Source organism: Mustela putorius, unplaced genomic scaffold (assembly GCF_011764305.1).
Source record: "Mustela putorius furo isolate JIRA1106 unplaced genomic scaffold, ASM1176430v1.1 tig00003859_pilon_pilon_pilon, whole genome shotgun sequence".
NCBI classification, from domain to species: domain Eukaryota; kingdom Metazoa; phylum Chordata; class Mammalia; order Carnivora; family Mustelidae; genus Mustela; species Mustela putorius.
In genome coordinates, this window is record NW_025422011.1 from 26,380,246 (window position 1) to 26,398,554 (window position 18,309).

Below are 18,309 nucleotides of genomic sequence, written 5' to 3' on the forward strand. Positions count from 1 at the left end.
TGGAGTCCAAGTTGAGCCGAGGTCACTGCAAGAAGGGAGCTCGGTCTTCGGCCAGGACTGGAGCGGATATTTCGCTCTCCGAAGTTGCCTGTACCACTCGCGACAGGCGTGGGAGTTAGTGCTTGAAGTTTCGCGGGTGCAGCGCCTGCTTTGGAGCTGCAGAATCCTTGGCCGGGAGCTTTGTACTCTGCTGGGAGAGTGCGCCTTCCTCGGTTGTTGGCTATTGGTTTTAGCTAACGAGCAGTGTCAGCCCTCACTCTTCCTACCCCAAGTCTCGGAGAGCAGGCCTTTTCGCTCAGCGGGTCTGCTTGTTGGCCCTCCCCTCGCTTCTTCCCTTTCAAGAGGTCCCCGCTGTCGCTAAAGGCAGCAGGGCCAGTGTCAGCCGGGTTTGTCTCGACAAGCCAGGAGCCGGGCGCAGTCTCCCGCTCGACCTGAAGGTGGCGACTTAGGCACATAAACAGAGCTCAGCCAAACGGGGAGGTTGGCACCCTCGCGGTTCATCCACGTTATCATCCTAGTTTTCCCGCTGCTCTCAAGCGGGCTGAATTGACGGTTATAGGGACTTGAGTTTAGATGAGGATTTCGGCCAGATTGTCAGAATGCGTGTGTATCTCTCTATGCGTCGATGTGTGCGTGCGTCCCCTCGCTCAGAGGCGGCCAGGGGTGGTGATCTGGTGGAAACCCTCAGCGGGACCCGTTTGGGACGCCGCGAGTCTCCCCAGCATCACCTGAGCGTTCAGGCCGGGCTGAACGGCGGGCTGGGGCTGCAGAAATGCTCTGCAGCCCAAGATGCGGCGATCAGCGCGCAACCCGCAGAGGGATAGAGGGTTTGGTCGCTGCAACCAACGGTAGAAGATTTGCTAATTTCGTTTCAGTGACACCCACAATTTATGAGCAGAGAGATCTGGAAAATAAAGACCGTCGTGCTGTGCCCTTCTCACGGGTGCATGCCCGGTGACCCGAGTGGGAGGGGTCCTTGGGGGTGGGGAAGAGAGGCACAGACAGCGAAAGAATAAACGTGCGACAGTCACAAAGTCTTACCTCCGGGACGAAAGGACACGGTTCCTAGAACTGAGATATCCATAGCCAGTCTGCATCCCAGCTGTTTCTTCCGTAGCCTCTTTCCTGCCTAACACTGCCTTCTGACTAACTTGGACAAGGCTTAGCTGCCCCCCTCCTTTTTTCCTCCTTTTTTTTTTTTTTTTTTTTTTCCCTTTCCAGACATTCCCTAAACTCAACCCAGGGCAAATCCAGAAGTCGGTACAGTACAGAGCTTCCATTCAATCGTGTGGGGAAAATCCCGTTTACAGTTTCTTATAGGCAGATGGAAGAAGTAGATGGTTACCGGACTTTGGAGGGGTGCATGGGGCTGGCATGGGGTGTTGGTGGCAGGGAAGCGCGATTTCTCTTAGGTCTTGGTGCTTCAGGTAAGGTTCCCAGATTCCAGCTGCCCTCGTGCTGAGCTGCGGTGGCGGCGGGTGAGAGTGGAGGGCGATCCTCTTCTGACTAGTGGGGAGTGGAGGAGGGTGGAGTGTGTGTGTGTGTGTGTGTGTGTGTGTGTGTGTGTGAGGGGGGAGGAATGGACCCTGGACAGGCTCCACGGACACATTGTCTTGGTTTGTGTCTGTGCCTAGTCTATGCTGCTGCCTCTGGAGCCTTTTGAGTAGGGTAGTATGCCCTAGGCTTTTTCTCCCTCCCCCACCCCTCCTTTTAAAATGTGTTTAAAAAGAAGTGAATATCTTTCTAAAATAAGTTAAAAATCTTTCTTTGACTTTCCATTTGAGATGTCAAAATGATTAAATAAATGGAACTTTATTTGACCGGGGAGTTTACCCAGAGACTCAACGACATCTCGGGTCTTTGGCCTTATTCTAATTCCACGGTGGTAATTACCCTTCGTTTCTTTAAGTGCAATAGATTTATTGCCTTAGAGACTATGCACAGTTTGATTGAATTATTCATTTTTTTTCTTTGGTGTAGACTGCATCTGGGGACTCTGATGTGACGTGTAGATTTTTTTTTCAGGAACAAAGGGAATGTGGAAATGAAAGAGAGAGGGAGAGAGAGGCTGGCAGATGTAATGAGACGCGGTGAAGGTGTACGCAGACTGGCACTCCCACTCCTCCCTTCTGCTCTCACTGCAGCCCTGGGTAACTCGCAGGCTAACACAAACAGCTTTTCTCCCGCAGCCTGCCCTCTGTCACTGTAAGTACATCAGCCTTCTCTTATCAGCATGCAGATTCCAGCCACGCACTCCCCTCGCTCGGCTTTGCACCTTAGACAGCAGAAGCACATTTAAAAATTAACTTTCCTAAGCCAGGAAAGCCATGTCTGTAAAACTTATTTTTGATTTATCTTTATTTTTCTCTGAAAAAAGTTCATGCATTCTTACCACTTTCCCCCACCTCCTTTGTGACGGTGCTGTTGCTACTGTTGCCACCGCTGTGGTCTTCCCAACAGGACGACGCGCAGATTCAAATGAAATTTCATGTTATTGTCTAGCCACTTAAAGTCCAGGGAAAATGCCTTGTCCTTTTATATAACATGATGTCTTAAAGAACACAGAGCATTATTCACAGTTTGTTTTCTGCTTTTGTTGTGGAAACACGAGTTCCGACCTCTTTGAGGTAGAGTCCCAAGGGCACTGTTATTTGGGAGTTTGGGTTATTTGGTTACACCAAACTTAAATGAAGTGCAGGGGGCTACCGAGGTGCTGTTATGTGTGTTATCCCTGTTTCAGAAAACCAATTGCTAAAACTTTTCTCCGTGCTTTAATTAAAGTTTTCAACTCTTCCTTTTGGGGTTTTTATACTGTTTCACTTATTCTTCGTTTCAGTAAAGTTCTCATTCCCCGTGTTTTGGAAGTAAAGACATTTATATTTGTCCTATTTATACAGTAGCCGTAAAGCCCTTCATGAAAGAAGTTAGCGACCTTAAGATGTAGCTCCGAATTGTTCGCCCGGCTGGTGTAAGGAGACTTCCACAGCGAGAATTCGAGGTTTTAACAGTCGTTATGATTTTTTGCGTGGGTGCTTTAAATATTAACTTCTTTAGCAGAATTCAGTGCGTTGCCCTTCCCAAGTTCAGGCGGACCTTTCTCCAGGAACTGCCCACGCTTTGCCTTTGCGGGTTCGCGCCTCTTCTCTGGAGGTGCGAGGCCAAACTTAGCAAAGCCGTGTTGCCTTAGCTGGTTGCTGTGCGCAGGGACACCGGGACTGCACCGAGGCAGCGAGAGCTGCGGCAGGTAAGTTAGCCTCCACGCGTTCCCCCCCCCTTCCCCTCCCTTGTTCCCCTAGCTCAGCGCCCAGGGTTCTTGCGCTGCGGAGCTCCGACCCCCAGGGCAAGTGAGCCTGAGTGCGAGTGCGCCAAGATCTGGTCGAAAGGTGCTTGGGTGTCCTACTTTGCCTATGGGACTTGTTGGAGCCCGCAGGCCAGTGCGGACCAGGTGGAGAGCCCGGCACTTCAACCCGCTGGAGCGCTTTCCGCTCGCCCCCAGCGCTGTACAGTCGTGCTGGAGGCTTGAAAGGAAACCCTTAGGGTGCACCCCCCCCCCCGCCCCCAGGGCCACGTGTCATCCCATGCATAGCCTGAAGGGCAGCACGGAGCCCCCAAACTTTAGTTTTTTAGCTTTAGGGATCAAAGTTGTGACCAGCTTCGGGTTTCCGCCTTATCAATATACTTTAGTTATCAGTTTATTAGGTAAAATCTAAAGAGAGTTCCTGCCGCTCCTAGCCGGAAGGTCCACCGCGGCCCAGTTAGGGCCTTGGACTCCGGAGATCTTGGTAATGTCGCCTTTCTCCACTTTCTGCCTCCCGCCAGTGGCCTGCATCTGGTTGGCGGGGTCAGTCGAACCCACCAGATCTCCAAATGCTGTGTAATTTTAAAGAGAGAGAGATGCGCTGGTGCTTGAAAAGCCAGACTTGTCGCAGCAACTCTGAGGGACCCAGTCACATCCCAGCGTTTCCGTCCCGGATGTTTTACCTCCCTCGGTGGCTCCTCCATGAGGATTCAGGCTTTGGGACTGAAACTACCCCCTCATCTCTCTGCCCCAGCTCTGCAGACATTTAGGACAGGTCATTCGATTTTGACCTCTTTAGGCTTTGGGGAGATTTTTCTTTTTCTTTTTCTTTCTTTCTTTCTTTCTCTCTCTCTCTTTTTTTTTTTTGCCCCTATGGTTGAGTTCTGGGGCAGGCGGCTAAGTAGTGTGAGACTCTGGAACACAGCGCTGGGCCTGGCTTCTCTCATTTACAAAATCAAAACAAAAAAAAAAAAAACAAACCCTAGGAAAGATTTGGCCCATGTCTAGGCTAGAGGCACTGGTCTAGGTTTGTCCCTTGGGCCTTGCAGGTCAAGGGGCAGGCCTAGTAGTTCTGGGAACCACAGGGTGGGAGGAACTGCCTGCAAGGTGCTAGGCATCCTCTTTAATGGCCTCTAGGCTCTGGCTCCTGGAGGTAGACTTTCTAGTCCTGAAAGTCACAGTGGGCTATGGGAACACAAAATTTCTTGTTGGAGACTAGTAGTCTTTTCAGCCCACAGTCATCAAGACATTTTTAACTCATAGTCCCCAAACTCCCAGTTCTCAAACATCTTATTTCCTATTGGGATAGAAGCATCTGGCTATTCCTTCTGTCCCACTGATCTAAGAAGCTCATCCTTACCCTTGTTTCTTTTTCCTCTCTTGTCTTGAGTTCATATGAAACCAAACATAAAATATACTTTAAGAAGCCAATATATGACTGACATCTCAGCTCATTCCATTTTCTGTGTTTGGTTACTCTCTCCATTTTTTAAAAAGTTAATGCAATGAAGGTGAGGCTCTCTCCCCTTTATCATTTTAATCAATTAGTGGGAAATCTTATTCAAAATCTTGGCAACTTAAGATTGCCTTGAATTTTCTGACTTAGTCATAATTCCTGTCCCATCTCTCCTGGTGCATATTTCTTCCACAAAGTTCCTGTTTATGAAGTGTCTCAAAGTGGTCATCTCGTATCAGTTGCTATATAGTAAGGATTTCTTTTCTTCCACAGATGTCTGCAGTAGTTATGTGGGTATGTCAGAACCTCTCTTCCAGCTTTTAATTTTGATGTAATTTTGACTCTCCACTAACTTCAGTTTCTGAAATCTAGTCTGTTTTTTGGGCCTGGGTTAAGGCAGGTCAACTTCACCTGGTGCATTCTGCCTCCAGAGAACACTGTGTCTACTGCTGTCAGAGCTGGTTTTCTCATCTATCTCTTTTACTCTGCATCTCTACTAACTGACACTAAGATTATTCCTTCCCCTCTCGGTCCCTCAGCTTGTGTGCACTAAGATAAATTTCCAGGTCTCTGCTCCTTTAGGCCATTCTGTACCCTTGCAAATCTTTTATCTACCTTACACTGGCATCAAAGAGAATCTTCAATTTATGTGGGTTTTTGGGGGGTGACTTTTATTATATAATTTCCTATATCTTACATGCATTTTTACATGCTGTTCAGGGTGACAGAAACTCTTTTCCTCTTCTACAACTTCCAAGCCACCCTCTTGAAATTGTAGCTCTAGATCTTTTCCTCTACAAAGTTGAGGTTATACATATATATCATTCACCCATTTTCACACATCACAAACTTATTCAGATAATAAATGTGGAATTATTTTATTTACTGCTGTAAAGGTATAATTTTTCTTTGGTAGTCTGTACGTGTCTTGTTATTTCTAACCATTTTAACCCATAAACTCCATACTCACATGGTCTCCAGAACATGCCACCTACATATATTAAAGATCTCCTATGTCAATTGCTTTTTCTTCTTTTCCTCCGATTCCTCCTCTTCCTTCTTTTAAAATAAAATTCTCTTCCCCCATTTACTGAGATTCTATTAACTGGTGTGTTTTCATTATTTCTGGTTCCTGCCTCTCTTTTTAAATCTCTCTTTGACCACTTCCTTTTTCATTTTCTTTCATCCTTCTTATTATTCATCCTAATATTCACCCATCATTCCCTCTTCCTGGTCGGCTTCAGCCCTGGTCCTTCCCTTTCTCACTCTATCTCCTGTGACTCACTTTTGTGGTCCACTTGTGTATCTCAGTACTTATTAATATTCAGCCCATTCCTCCGCTGTCACATAACTTTTTCAAAACACAAATTAGCACCCCTACATTTTCCTTTCCCACTTGCCTTCTTCCTTTTCTCCAGTTTGCTTTCTTCCTCTGCAGTAGTCTACCTTTGCCCCACTGCAGTTTGCCTTCCTCTTGACTCCTCCTCCCAGCAGCCCCAGCCCTAAGAGTCCCCCTTTGGTCCCTTACTCCTCACCCAGTCTCTCTCCCATCTAATACTTGTCTCTATTCTCCTCTGACCCCAACTCTCTTCTTTGTCCCCTTCCAATTCTCTCCCAGTAGTTGCTTCACTCTTTCTTCCCAGGCGCTTTCTCCAATTTCAACCTCCGCTCACGCCGATCTCTGCCCTCTCCGGTTCTCTCTTGCCTTTGCCTCCCGCTCTTCCCTCCTTCTTCTTCCTCCGGCCCTCCCCCTCCCTCCCAGCTTCCCAGCCTGGCTCGCTGCCTCCCTCGCCTCTTGTCTCATCTTGCCTGTGTTGTCTGGGAGGGGAGCCCTGCCTCCTCTCCCTCGCTCAGATCAATGCCCTGGCCACTCACTTTCTGATGTTGCACGACGGGAAATGCTTTGAATACTTACGACATGGCCGCTCACACTGATTGCCAAGATTGACAGCACTAACCATCGCCTTCACTTGTTTCAAGGGGGAAGCCCCTAGTCACCCCGCTCTGCGCGCACCTCCTGGCACCCCGGCGGCAAACTTCTGCGGGTCAGCGCTCCCCCCGCCCGGGGCGGGACACCCCCGCAGACTTGAGTTAACGGGTTGTGCCGGCCGCAGCGCTGGGGGGTTCTGCTCCCTTGCTCCCCGGGCTATGCTAATTGACCTAGCATCGACTCCCCTTCCTTAATTTTTTTTTTTTTATTTGTATCTTTCCCTTTTTCTTTAATGCCGTTTACTCCCGCGGCGCAGCGCACAAGGAGCCCTCCCGTGCGGTACCATCCTGGAGCCCGCCCAGGTAACCGGGACGGAGCGAGCGATCTAGAGAGCGAAGGAGGCAGAGCGTGAGCGCGCGGCCCGTTTGTGAGCTACCTGTTGGGGAGTCGGAGGGGGCAGGGGGCAGACGCCCCGGGTCGGGCCGCCGGCCCCCGGTGCCTTCCGCTTCTGCCCTTCCGGGCCGCTTCGGGGTTAGTTTCCCGGAGCTGGGACTGAGGGGCTGGGGTAGGGCAGGCGGAGGGACTCGAGCTGAGCGCGCGGAGCCTTGCGAGGGCGCGGGTTGCCGGAGAGGCGGCTGCCCAGCCCGGGCGGGTTTCCGTACTTGGCTGGGGAGGGGAGATGGGAGGAGGAGCGGGAGGAGGGCGCTCCGCGGGGCCGACGCAGAGGGGGGAGTAGAGGCTGAGAAAGGGGCCCGAGCGTCTGCCGCTCGCTGGTGGACGCGCGGATCCCCAGGATGCGTCCCCCTCTCGGAGAGTTGTGCCTTGTTCCGGAGGCGGTGACAGATCTGCGTGGCGGGCTTCTGGTTTTCTTGCCATCCCCCACCCCCAAAATCCACTCCGAGAAAACACATGTTGTAGCTGTAGATAACTGTGCGTAGGACACTAAGGCAAAAAGGGCAGGGAAGAGAGAGACAGACAACGCAACCTTTGACAACAGAAAGCTGTTATCGCCATCCTAAGTATTCGTCCGGAAATCTGTCCGCCCTCTCGGCCCACCTTATTCCTCCTCCTCCGCCTCCCCGTATAGATGTTCTAATCTGTGTAACTGGGAGTGATATGAAAAAGAAGTCAGGTGGCTTAGAGAATGAATTTGTAAGTCTCCGTGAAGTTTGAGGTAGGTATTTCATTGAAGTTTGCGCAACTGTGTGATAGAGGAAGCTTATGTGCCTGCGTGTGTAGTTCTCTCTCTCTCTCTCTCTCTCTCCTGTGTAAGCAAATGCGTGTGTGCTCTGAGGGTTCAGATGGGACCGCTGGGTGGTAATGCCCCCTGCACCCACAAGAGGGCAGCATCCTGAGGGCTTTGTGAGCGCTGTTCTATCTCGTTATCACTGCAGGCTTGGGTTTAGAGAAAGTTATACTGAAAGTTTCAAACTGATATCACATCTTATTTCATGATATTAAAAAAAAGACATAAAGAAGGAAGGAAGGGAGGGAAGGTGGAGGGAGGGAGGAAGGGAGGAAGGAAGGAAGGAAAAAGGAGAAGTGAAGAAAGAAGATAAAGAGAGAGAATAAAAGAGAAAAGCAGGCGACCAGCCTACCCGGGGAGAGTCCTAGTCACACCAAGACTAGGGGGAGGGCTGTTTTAATTGTGGGTTTGGCCGACTGACGACTGGAGTGCCCTCCGCGGCTGTCTTAGTTGTAGCCGGAGGTCATGTAAATCGACCTTAAAAGAATGCATAAGCCAAAAATTAAAATAAACCCTCACCCAAGGGCTGATCCATAAGTAGACAATATCCAACCTGGACAAAACGAACTTTCCTTTACAAGCCGACTTAAACCGCATCCCCCCAAAGAATAGAGACTAAATGCAAAGTAAGTTTCCCAGCGAATATTTTGTTTTCTTGAAAAGTGTTGTGTTGATCCGCCGTGTGACTGACTGCGACACCGCAGTTTTCCGGAGCGCTTCAGTGTTAGCCAGGCTCGGTCGGGGTGCGGGAGGTCGGGAGGACCAGTTGGGTCTCTGGGTTTCTTAACGTCCTCCCCACCCCACCCCCTATTTTGGTTTGAAAACTTTGGCTATTTGTGGGGTTGACGCTGGCCGAGGGCGGGCGAGAGTCGAGGATCTTCGCGGCGCTCTCCTACGGGGTGAAGTTCAGCGCGAGGAGTTCATAAAGAAAACCCGGATCGCTAGAAAACCTGGCCGCTCCCTTCTCCCACCCTCACCCCACCTCCGCTCCGCCGCAACTTTCTCGGGACCCTGCGCGAGTCGCCTCCAGTTCCCTCCGCTCTCGCCCTTCCTCCCCCTCCCCCATTTTTGGAGGTGACTTTTTACGATCTTTTTAGGAATAAACAAACCGAACTCCAAGACAATCCGAAACCCAAGTGCTAATCTGTGGTCCTCTTTGCTAGGGACTCTAGGGCAGCAGTGCTGGGCCGGCGGGGGCGTGTGTGACGGGCCGCCCAGCCCTGCGCGGTGCGGGCTCGGCCTCGGAGTCTGCCGGCCCGGTGCACGGTCGCCGGCTCGTACCTTCCCCGCCCCGCGCTCTCCCACCGCAGGTCCCTGAGCCCTGCCGGCGCCCTCCGTCCTCCTCGGCGCCCTGCCCAGGCCCTGCCGCAGGCAGTCCTCTCCGCGGACCGGCTGAGATCCGCGGCTCTGAGGCTCGGCCCAGGCCCGGGGGCGGTGCTGCCACCCGCCCGGGATCCAGCCCGAGCTTGGTTACTCCCGGGGGAGCTGCTTTCTTCCCTCTCCCTTAAAGGGCCCGTCAGAGGAGGGAAGGGGCTTGTGCTAAGGCTGCTGGGTTTGTGCTCTGGCTCCGGGAGGAGCGGCCCGCGGCTGCAGAGGCTAGATTAGCTCCGTTTCCCGGGCGCTCTGCGGAGCTTTCAGATAAAAAGAGAATTGGTGTGTTCCGAGCAGATAAAAGGTGGTTGTTGTCTGCGTGTTTTGAGTTTTATTTAAGCTCTCTTAGGCTGACCAAGTTTGAAAAGGTTTGTTTGTATGAATTACCAGATATTGAGTGCTGCCCCTATTTGGGGACTAAAAATAAGTCTTCGACTGTACTGGCGGGGCTGGGCTGTTAGCGAGATGGGCTGTCCCCGGCTGCTTCTGTGTGTGTGACCTCCTCTGAGGGCCGTGCTTGAAGTTTAGGTCTCGAGATGGCCCGAAGCCGGGGCTGCGGCGAACTGGGCTGGGCTCGGGACCTCCAGCTGCACTGTCAATGGGGCTCTCGGATGACGTCCCTGTCCGGGGCGCTGGACCCCGGCGCGTACTCGGCGGCCAGGCTTTTGGCCCTGGCGGGGTGGCCCAGACAACAGCCCAGTGGAGTCGGGATGTGAGCGTGCCCTTCTCCCCCGCCTCCCCAGGGTCTCCTGTCTTCTGCCCTTTATAGTCACATGCCCAGGTCCCCCCCCCCCCCCCCCCCCGTCCCAAGGAGAACAGATACAGCCCCGCCCAGTCTATTTCTAGGAGGTGGGTTTGGTGAATAAAAAGGTCAAGTGGTCGGGTCCGCAAGCTGGTCCATGGAGAGGGGGGACAGGACGGACACCTGGCCAGGACCGCCCCGCCTGTCCCCCCCACCCCGGGCCATCCGCCCGCCCGCAGCTGGCCTCCCCAGGCCACATTTTTGCGCTAAGTGCGAGAGGCTGTGGGAAAAGCAATCCTGGACCGGCCAAGAGCCGGCGAAGCTGATCCCGCGATGGCATTTTGTTTTGAACAGTTGCTGGGGTTGACGTTTCCTCATAAGGTAAGGTGTCACTGGACGGTCGCCTGCCCAAATGCCACAAGTATAATTAGCTTGCCCACTCAGCACCTCCTCCCTGAGGCCCCTAGGCACGGGCTTGGAGGAACTGGTCCACTCTAATATGTTCCGGGCTACAGGATTCCCGAGGAAAGACCAAACCTAGCAGCACAGCCCTGGAAGGCCCTGGCACCAGGGAAGACTGTGACAGTGTAGTCATGTCTTTGATTTCTCTCCTCTTTTTCTCCCCTATCTCCTCCTGTTTCCTCTCTTTCTTTTTCAGTTGGGGGTGGGGGGATTGCTGTTAGAGGGGTAAATGGGATGCCAGCAGCAGGCTACAGACTGAATGAGAAAAGGAGATGCAGAGTAAGATCTGGCAGTATGCATCTTTTCCATAACTCTTCCATGGGGGAGGTCTGCTAGTGCCCCTCTATGCTGCACTAGTCCTGTAGGACCAGCCCAGGCTTGACATTGTATCTTGGCTTGGGTAGGGGCTTTAGGCTTCTAGTTTGGACTCTTCACATGTCTGTGTGCTTCCTCCTACTCCCACGCTAGAGGTCTGAGAGTTTTCTGTGCCCAGATTGCAGCTTCTGTTTTCCCCCTTCAGGCCTAGCCGCTTGGGGTTGCTAGTGTTCACTGTGGGGCAAGCCTGGAAAGATCTGCTGGCTCTTCCTGTATCACTCTTGTTCAGCCTGGGACTCTTAGGAGCAGTGCCTTGTTGTCTCTGTACCCAGAAGTGCTTGAACTTCCTACCTAGCTTCCCAGACCCCAGCCTCAGGTCAGCTGTAGCCTATACTCTCTAGTGGAGACCAGATTTCTATAACCATGAACATGACCTTGCCTCTTTCACCCTGTGCAGTAACTGTGGAATTCAACCCTCAACATTAGATACTTTCACTAGTCTCCTTCCTCCCCTTGCTCCTGTGCCACTCAGTTATGTCTGATACTTACTAGAAAATTCTCTTTATTTTAAAACAAACAAGCAAACATCCTAAATCTTGCACAAGTTTAGTGGGATAGTGTTACCTTTTCTATGGAAGCAAGAGGGCACCTGTCTGGTGGGAGGTGGGGGACACAGTTTATTTGGTTGTGTTCGCTTTTTATTGAACCAGTGAAGTATTTCATTTTCTTTTGGTAGAGGAAAACTTATGACTGAATTTTTAAAAACTCTACCAGATCAGAAATGAATTATCTATATACTTAGAGAATATCTTCCGGAATACACACATGTGAGCACATGTAGATTTTTTTTCTCCTACATTTTTGAAAACCTCATAAATAAAGAGGGGCTATTCCTATTCTAAAACAACAACAAGAACAACAAGACCAAGAACAACAATAAACAACCAAAAGAAAAAAAAAAAAACAACCTTCAGACTCCGAAAGCAAGCAAGTATGCACCACATATATTAGATCTAGTTTATGACCAAAGGCAGTAAGAAACCAGGGTCTAGACAAGTGATAGGTCATTAATTCCTTAGGCAAACTGACATCCCCTGTCACTTTTCTCATGTACCACCAACACCTCCTTTCTTCTCTGCTTTCCCACCATGTTCCTTTACTTATAGTGGCAAAACTATATATTTTTTATTTATAATTTATCCTGCTTATTGTTCTTAGTTTATGTTTTAGAAGTAATGAAAAGGAACTTTCTCTTAGATTGTATGTTTTTTTTTTAAAAGAAGAAATATTTATAAGTTTATTATTATGGAACATGATACAAATTCCTACAATACTATATTGTATAACTACAACACTCAGCATTATACTATAAAGATAAGTATAGAATATATTAAATAATAAAGTAGTATCTATATCTATACCTTCAGCTGATTCTATTCTATAATGAACTTACTAACTGAATACCTTGAAGAGGTGACATTCAGTAGGAATATTATGCTGTCTGTTGGATATTTTTTCTTTAGGAGCAGAAAGCAACAGAGTTTTTTTTTTTTAAGTAAGGATACATTTAAAATATATTAACATACTTAGCAAATCCTTCTTTTATAGAGTCTTAAAGTATATTACTTTAAATACATATATGATATATTTTGGTGTCATTATTGAGATTTTAATGTCTGTTTCTATTTGACTTTTAGGAATTATTGGGTGGTGACCCCTAATGAAATTGCTGTATCTTGTATTGAAGAAATTAGTGATGTTTTAAATAATTTCCTTTCAATTAATATAATAGGTACTGGAATAAATGAATTTTCCTTCTAACAAGGTTTAATATACATTGGCTTTAACCCTTTCAATATTTCCTGTACTTTCCAGTTTTGTTAGATTATATATCTAAGTTTGAAACAATTCTCTTGTGAGACAATTGCTACACACTTTTTTACTATTTACAAACAGCATTATATAAAAGAGTAGTGTGGTACAACTAAAACTTTGATCCAAGAGCTATTTGTTTAAATATAGTTTAGGGGTGCATATATATCAGTTGATGTTTTTGAAGTCAAGTGAAACATTCCATCCAGCTAATGTGTCTGAGAGTCCCATATCAGGCACAGACAGGTACTAGAAATGATAAAACACAGATAACATACAGCAAGATGATTTGCAGATGGGGCGTATTATCTGCTGTTATGAAGTTAGTTGGGTCATATTCCTGTTTTTTTTTTTAAATAAAATTAATCTAGGTTATTTCAGAATTATCAGGTTATGTGGGTATGTGAGAACAGATTTTATTATAGGAATCTGCTAATAAGTGAACAAATACTCATTGCCTTTTAGAGGAAGATATGGACTGTCTTTGCATTTGAATTGCTTATTGTTTAAGAAATATGGCTTTCTCCTATTATTTGTTTTCCTAAAAAAGAATTTAATATATTGAACATGCTATGTTTTCATCCTAGCTCCACATTTTTCTACTGATTAGACTATGTTCTGAATCTTAACATACTCAGGTTAAAAAAAAAAAAAGCTGGCGTTCTGGTATACCTATGGAAAGCAATTTTTATTACATGTAAGTGCATTTTAAATATATAGCATATCCTTTTTTGCCTGATATTCTTCAACTGTGATCTGAGAACTGATGTTTTGGTAAGAGTTATATCAGAAACTTTCATCATCCTCTCATTATATATTCTTTATCCATTTATAGGAAGGGTGTTTTTACTTTTCTTGTTCTGTGGAAGAGGGTAAAAGCTTTTTAGGTAATTATTTTGTTTAGACATTTAGTCAAACTGGAAATAATTTATTTTGTGTTATGGTTTTCTATAGAGCTTTTCAAGTTTGAAGTATCCATTGTCATAATTTGGATAACAATATCAATTGAAGAATATGGGTAGAGGTTGTAAGATGGACTATCATTTAAATCTACTACTGACTCTCTCACATCCAAAAAAGGGTACCGGTCTGTTTTTCCTCAAATCTGTGGTAGTCTCAAAAAAGGGAACATGAAATCCTAAAACCTCAGAGAAGCAGTATCAATTCAGTTCTTAACTGTAAATCCTTCATATCGTTGCTCAAAATATCCAACTTTACACCAATATTAGCCATTCTTTTTATAGTGACACCATGCTTAGTAAAAAACTTCTAAGCACTGAGGTCAGGTGTTGAGATTGGATTCTAGTTTATTTTTTATGAATCAGATAAAGATTTCTGTGCATGAGACCATATGTGAAGATGAGAGAACAAGAACATTTCCATATCAAAGGCAATATATCTGAGGCTGCCTGGTAATTAAAATGCAGTGGTTTGGACTCTGTGCACTAGCACTTAAGCAGAGCATCGCCGGGACCTTGTGCATCATGCAGGCGGTTGCCTCTTGCATACTTCTTGAAATACACTTATAATTTTGTACAAACATTTATGCCAGTCCACACTTTTCTGTAGATAATTTGTATTTCATCCAAACCATTCAAAGTAGAAGTTATTTTCTGAGCTACCCCCTCATTATGGCTTTTGTGCATCAACTATTTTTATTCTAGTTGTTTGTATTTCCTTTTACCAGAAGGATGCCTTGTTTATATTCAGAATCTCTTCTTGCTCCTTTAAGACCCCTTATGTATTACTCGTATTTTACTATTCACTCAAAAAACTTTCATCTTTAGGAATAATGTGAATTATTTTCTGAGGTTAATTGTGGGTGCTGTTATCTATTATAAACTAATAAAATACATTTAAAAATCAAATGTCCAGTTATTTCTACTTTATAATACTGATATGTTTAGTAATCCTGCCTAACCTGCACAGTATATAATATGGAAAAAAACTCCTTTTGAAATGTTTAAAGAATTCCGTAATGTTCTTCTTTATCTTTTAATGGTATGAAAATGTGTAGTGGCATTCTCTTTGTACTACTTCAACTGAAAAACAATCATTTGAAGCTATAGAAATCTTTATATTTATCTAGAGAGTTATCTTTTTGCATTTATAGGGAGTTGTTTGGCTTTATTTATAAAGAACTGGGTTAATACCTTAACCTGTAATTATTTGGGGATTGAATAGTGAAATTAGACAAATCTAACAATTGGTAGTCCAATATTGTATATATTTCAGAACATTTTGCATCTTTGGTAACTAGCTTGAATTTGCTGCTCTGTAATTTTCTAGATTTTCTATTTCCCTCTTTTTCTCTACGAACGGTCTATGCTGGCACATGTAACAAGGAGCTCACTGGTATATTTTATTTACTAAGCTCCCTTGGTTTATAAAGCTTTTTAAAGATTTCTTTGGATTGAAGCACCTTGTACTGAAGAAGCCTAATGTAATACTGTGGAATTCTGTAACAGTTTTTGTGTTTTAAACTGTTTTGAATCAAAATGACTTAAGCATATTGATTTGGTGCTCTTCAATGCTGACCTGTATAAATAAGCTTAGTAAATATAAGGGAAATTCAAATTACATTATGTGATATACATATTAGCATCTATGCAAATATTCTATATTCTCTCATTTCATGTTTTCCCTTGATTTCTTTCTTTTCTAAAAATCTCACAAGATAACCCTTTACATGATATATTATCCTTACTGCCTTCAATAATTTGTTGTTTCTAGGCATCTTAAAGAGATGAATTGAATTGTCTATCTTAATATATCCATTCAAATGCAAAAAGGGACTTTAGTGCTATTTGTGATTTTGACTTCACTGAGCACAATCTCTTCTCTTCTTTGAAAAGTAGTTCTTTAAAAGTAGACAAAGAAAATTAAAGATGCTTTACTTTCCACGACTACACAAGCACAATATGTGGAAAAAGAAAATGTAACAGGTTTTTTCTTTTTCTTTCTTTCTTTCTTTCTTTCTTTCTTCTTCTTCTTCTTCTTTTTTTTTTTTTATAAGGAGCATAGATTTCAAATGGAACTCATTCTGAGACATGGTTGCAAATGTTTCCTTTCATACTTTAGAAACAGATCATTGGGTAACATGATTGAGCACTTACTAAGTTCTAGGCACCCTGAAGAGCATTTTTGAAGTCACAAGTCTATTTTTTAAGGATTTTCCTTTCTTTTAAAGATTTTTGATATTTGGTAGGTGGGGAAACTTAGCTGCAGTTGTCATGGTGCTAAGAAGGTCATTGGTAGACTGGAGAAGAATGCTTCTAACTAGGAGAGAATAATTCATCATTCTTTCTTGGGAAAGAATATCAAAGACCAGCAGTGTTGTTGTGTTGTTTTTTTCCTCAGAAATAATCTCTAGCTATCTCGGAGGGCATTGAACTTCTTCTATTTAGAAGTCAGCCACCCCATCCACCTCCCAAATATATCCATGGTGTAATCCCTAACCCTCCATTTCTTCATCTTTAAAATGGGAGTAATAATAATATCTACGTCATAGGATTGTTTTGAGGTTTAAATGAGATAAATGAATGTAAAGCACTAAGCTCAGGGCTTGGTATAAAATAAATATTTAGTATCTGTTGAAATTACTGTTGAAGTGGTACTGTGTTTATCATTATACAGATCTGGCTTCCCATTTCAACTTCTCTATGTACTCGCTATGAAATCTTTGGTGAATTACATCGGTTGTTTCTTTTATTTTTATATGAAACACAGACAATATGTATTCCTTCCTTTCTCCTTGAATTTGCTGCTCTGTAATCTGCAATTCTCCTAGAAAGGAGTACTCATTAGTAATCTGGCATACTTGGGATAAATGCAGAATTTGGATGCCCAGCTCTCAAATTTGAGAAAATTCCAATTCTAAGGACTCTTAAGAGATTTTGAAAGGTGATTTCATCCGTCATCCCGCATCCTCTGAGGGTATATGGATCACCCGTTCTCCATTCTGATCAGTTAAGAAGCTCTCTTTATTTTGAAGGCCTGCAAAGAATGGGATTTTATAATCTCCTTTGTTCATGTACTTCAGTGATTAACACCAGGAAGTTCTTTGTGTCAAATATACACATCTTACTCTGCTTTCTTTTGGATTCATTTAAAGAAAAAAAAAAAAGGAAACCTTTATTCTTTATTGAATGATAGACCTACATGTGAGGAAACCAATATTAAACTTTGAATTTTTATTTCTTGTATCTTTCCTTTGGAGTCTTTTTTCCAAAATTAATTGTATGACCTTGGAAAAGTTATGAAACCTCTTTAAGTCTTGATTGCGATAGAACTTACCAGGTGATAGGGTTATTGGGAAGATTCAGTTTGAAGATACTGTGCACAGAAGTTCATAGAACAGTTCTGGACAATGGTATTAGGGTTACTTGACAATAATTATGTGATCAATAGAACTTTGTCATGAGAGGCTAATTTTTAATTCTCTTACATTTTATAGAACTCAGTTTTCAAAGTGCTTTCAGGTTCGTTGCCTCATTCAATAAAAGGTATGCAGGGTAGATAACCTTACCAGTCATACTGTCTAACTTCCTACTTGATATAAATAAATGTTTCAATTGGGTTTTGCTTCAGGGTACTATTCACTACAAACAAAGCTTGTGTGTCATAAATTAGGGCTGGCTTTTTTGCCCTTCTTCTTTCTTTTTTTCCCAGTCTCTTCTGTGTAATGTCAATGTTCATTTATTTTATCTTCATACTTATTTCCAGAGCCAAACGAATGCTGCATTTCCCATATACCAATGTATAAATGAATAATATTTTGCTGATCAGAAGCATTAAATATTAGTTATATATTCTGATTTTCTAAAAATTAGAAAATGATTTACATAATAAGTTTGGCTAGTTTTATAGGCAGCTCTCTCTTAAAATATGGAGTTCACCAGGGAAGATTAATGAAAGGATCTTTGGCTGGGAAAAGGTGGGAAACTCTTGATTATATGATTTCAAAGATGAAAATGCAATGAGGAGGTATGAATATAGGTAATTCTATGCAGTGTACTAGTTGTTATAATGGAGAAAAGTGTAAGAGCAGAAGTACCTATGGATAGGAAAGCTTCTAGTAGGAGGTAGCCTTTGAGCTGTGATTTAAAGGATGATTAAGAATAGGTTATTTGACGTAACATCCTGAGGATCATTGGACACATGAGAAAAATTTGATACCACTATTGATTATTCTATAGTTCTGACATTCAAAATCTCATATTTGTGTCTTTGTGACTCCTAGAAAGGCCATGTCTGATCATGAATGTATTGTAGCTTTATGCCAGCAGCTTAACTGCTACACTTCTCTTTCTTAGCTCAGTTTTGTGGTCAGGAACATTATGAGTACATTTTAAGGTAGAGGAATTTTTCACATTACTGCTTTTCTTCACTTCAACTAAGTATTAAAATTAAGGCTAGTGACTTATTAATGTATGAATGGGTGATCAGTACTATGAATTAATAAGATCTTATATTTTCACTGTAAAAAACTTTCTTTCTTTCTTTTTTTCCAGTTGGCAAGCATGGTCTTCAAAAAAGGCCAGTATCTGGAAATTTTTAGATCTGTGTGTTATTTCTGAGTTTTCTTTATTTGTTACAGGTCTTTGGACTTCACATT

General features: G+C 44.4%; 1 protein-coding gene across 6 annotated transcripts in view; it reads left to right on the plus strand.

The window, feature by feature from the left end:
• The first annotated feature begins 2,026 nt into the window (after positions 1 to 2,026).
• Positions 2,027 to 18,309, plus strand: part of SOX6 (SRY-box transcription factor 6) — a 609,548-nt gene continuing 593,265 nt past the window's right edge. For 2 of the 6 annotated variants that reach the window (XM_045066194.1, XM_045066196.1), the window contains exon 1: positions 6,954 to 7,046. The gene's annotated coding sequence lies outside the window, so the exon portion shown is untranslated. Of the gene's footprint in view, positions 2,206 to 6,953; positions 7,047 to 7,789; positions 7,859 to 8,243; positions 8,557 to 10,147; positions 10,425 to 18,309 lie in introns of those variants that run through there. The other 4 variants (XM_045066197.1, XM_013055862.2, XM_045066198.1 and 1 more) reach the window with 4 other exon arrangements.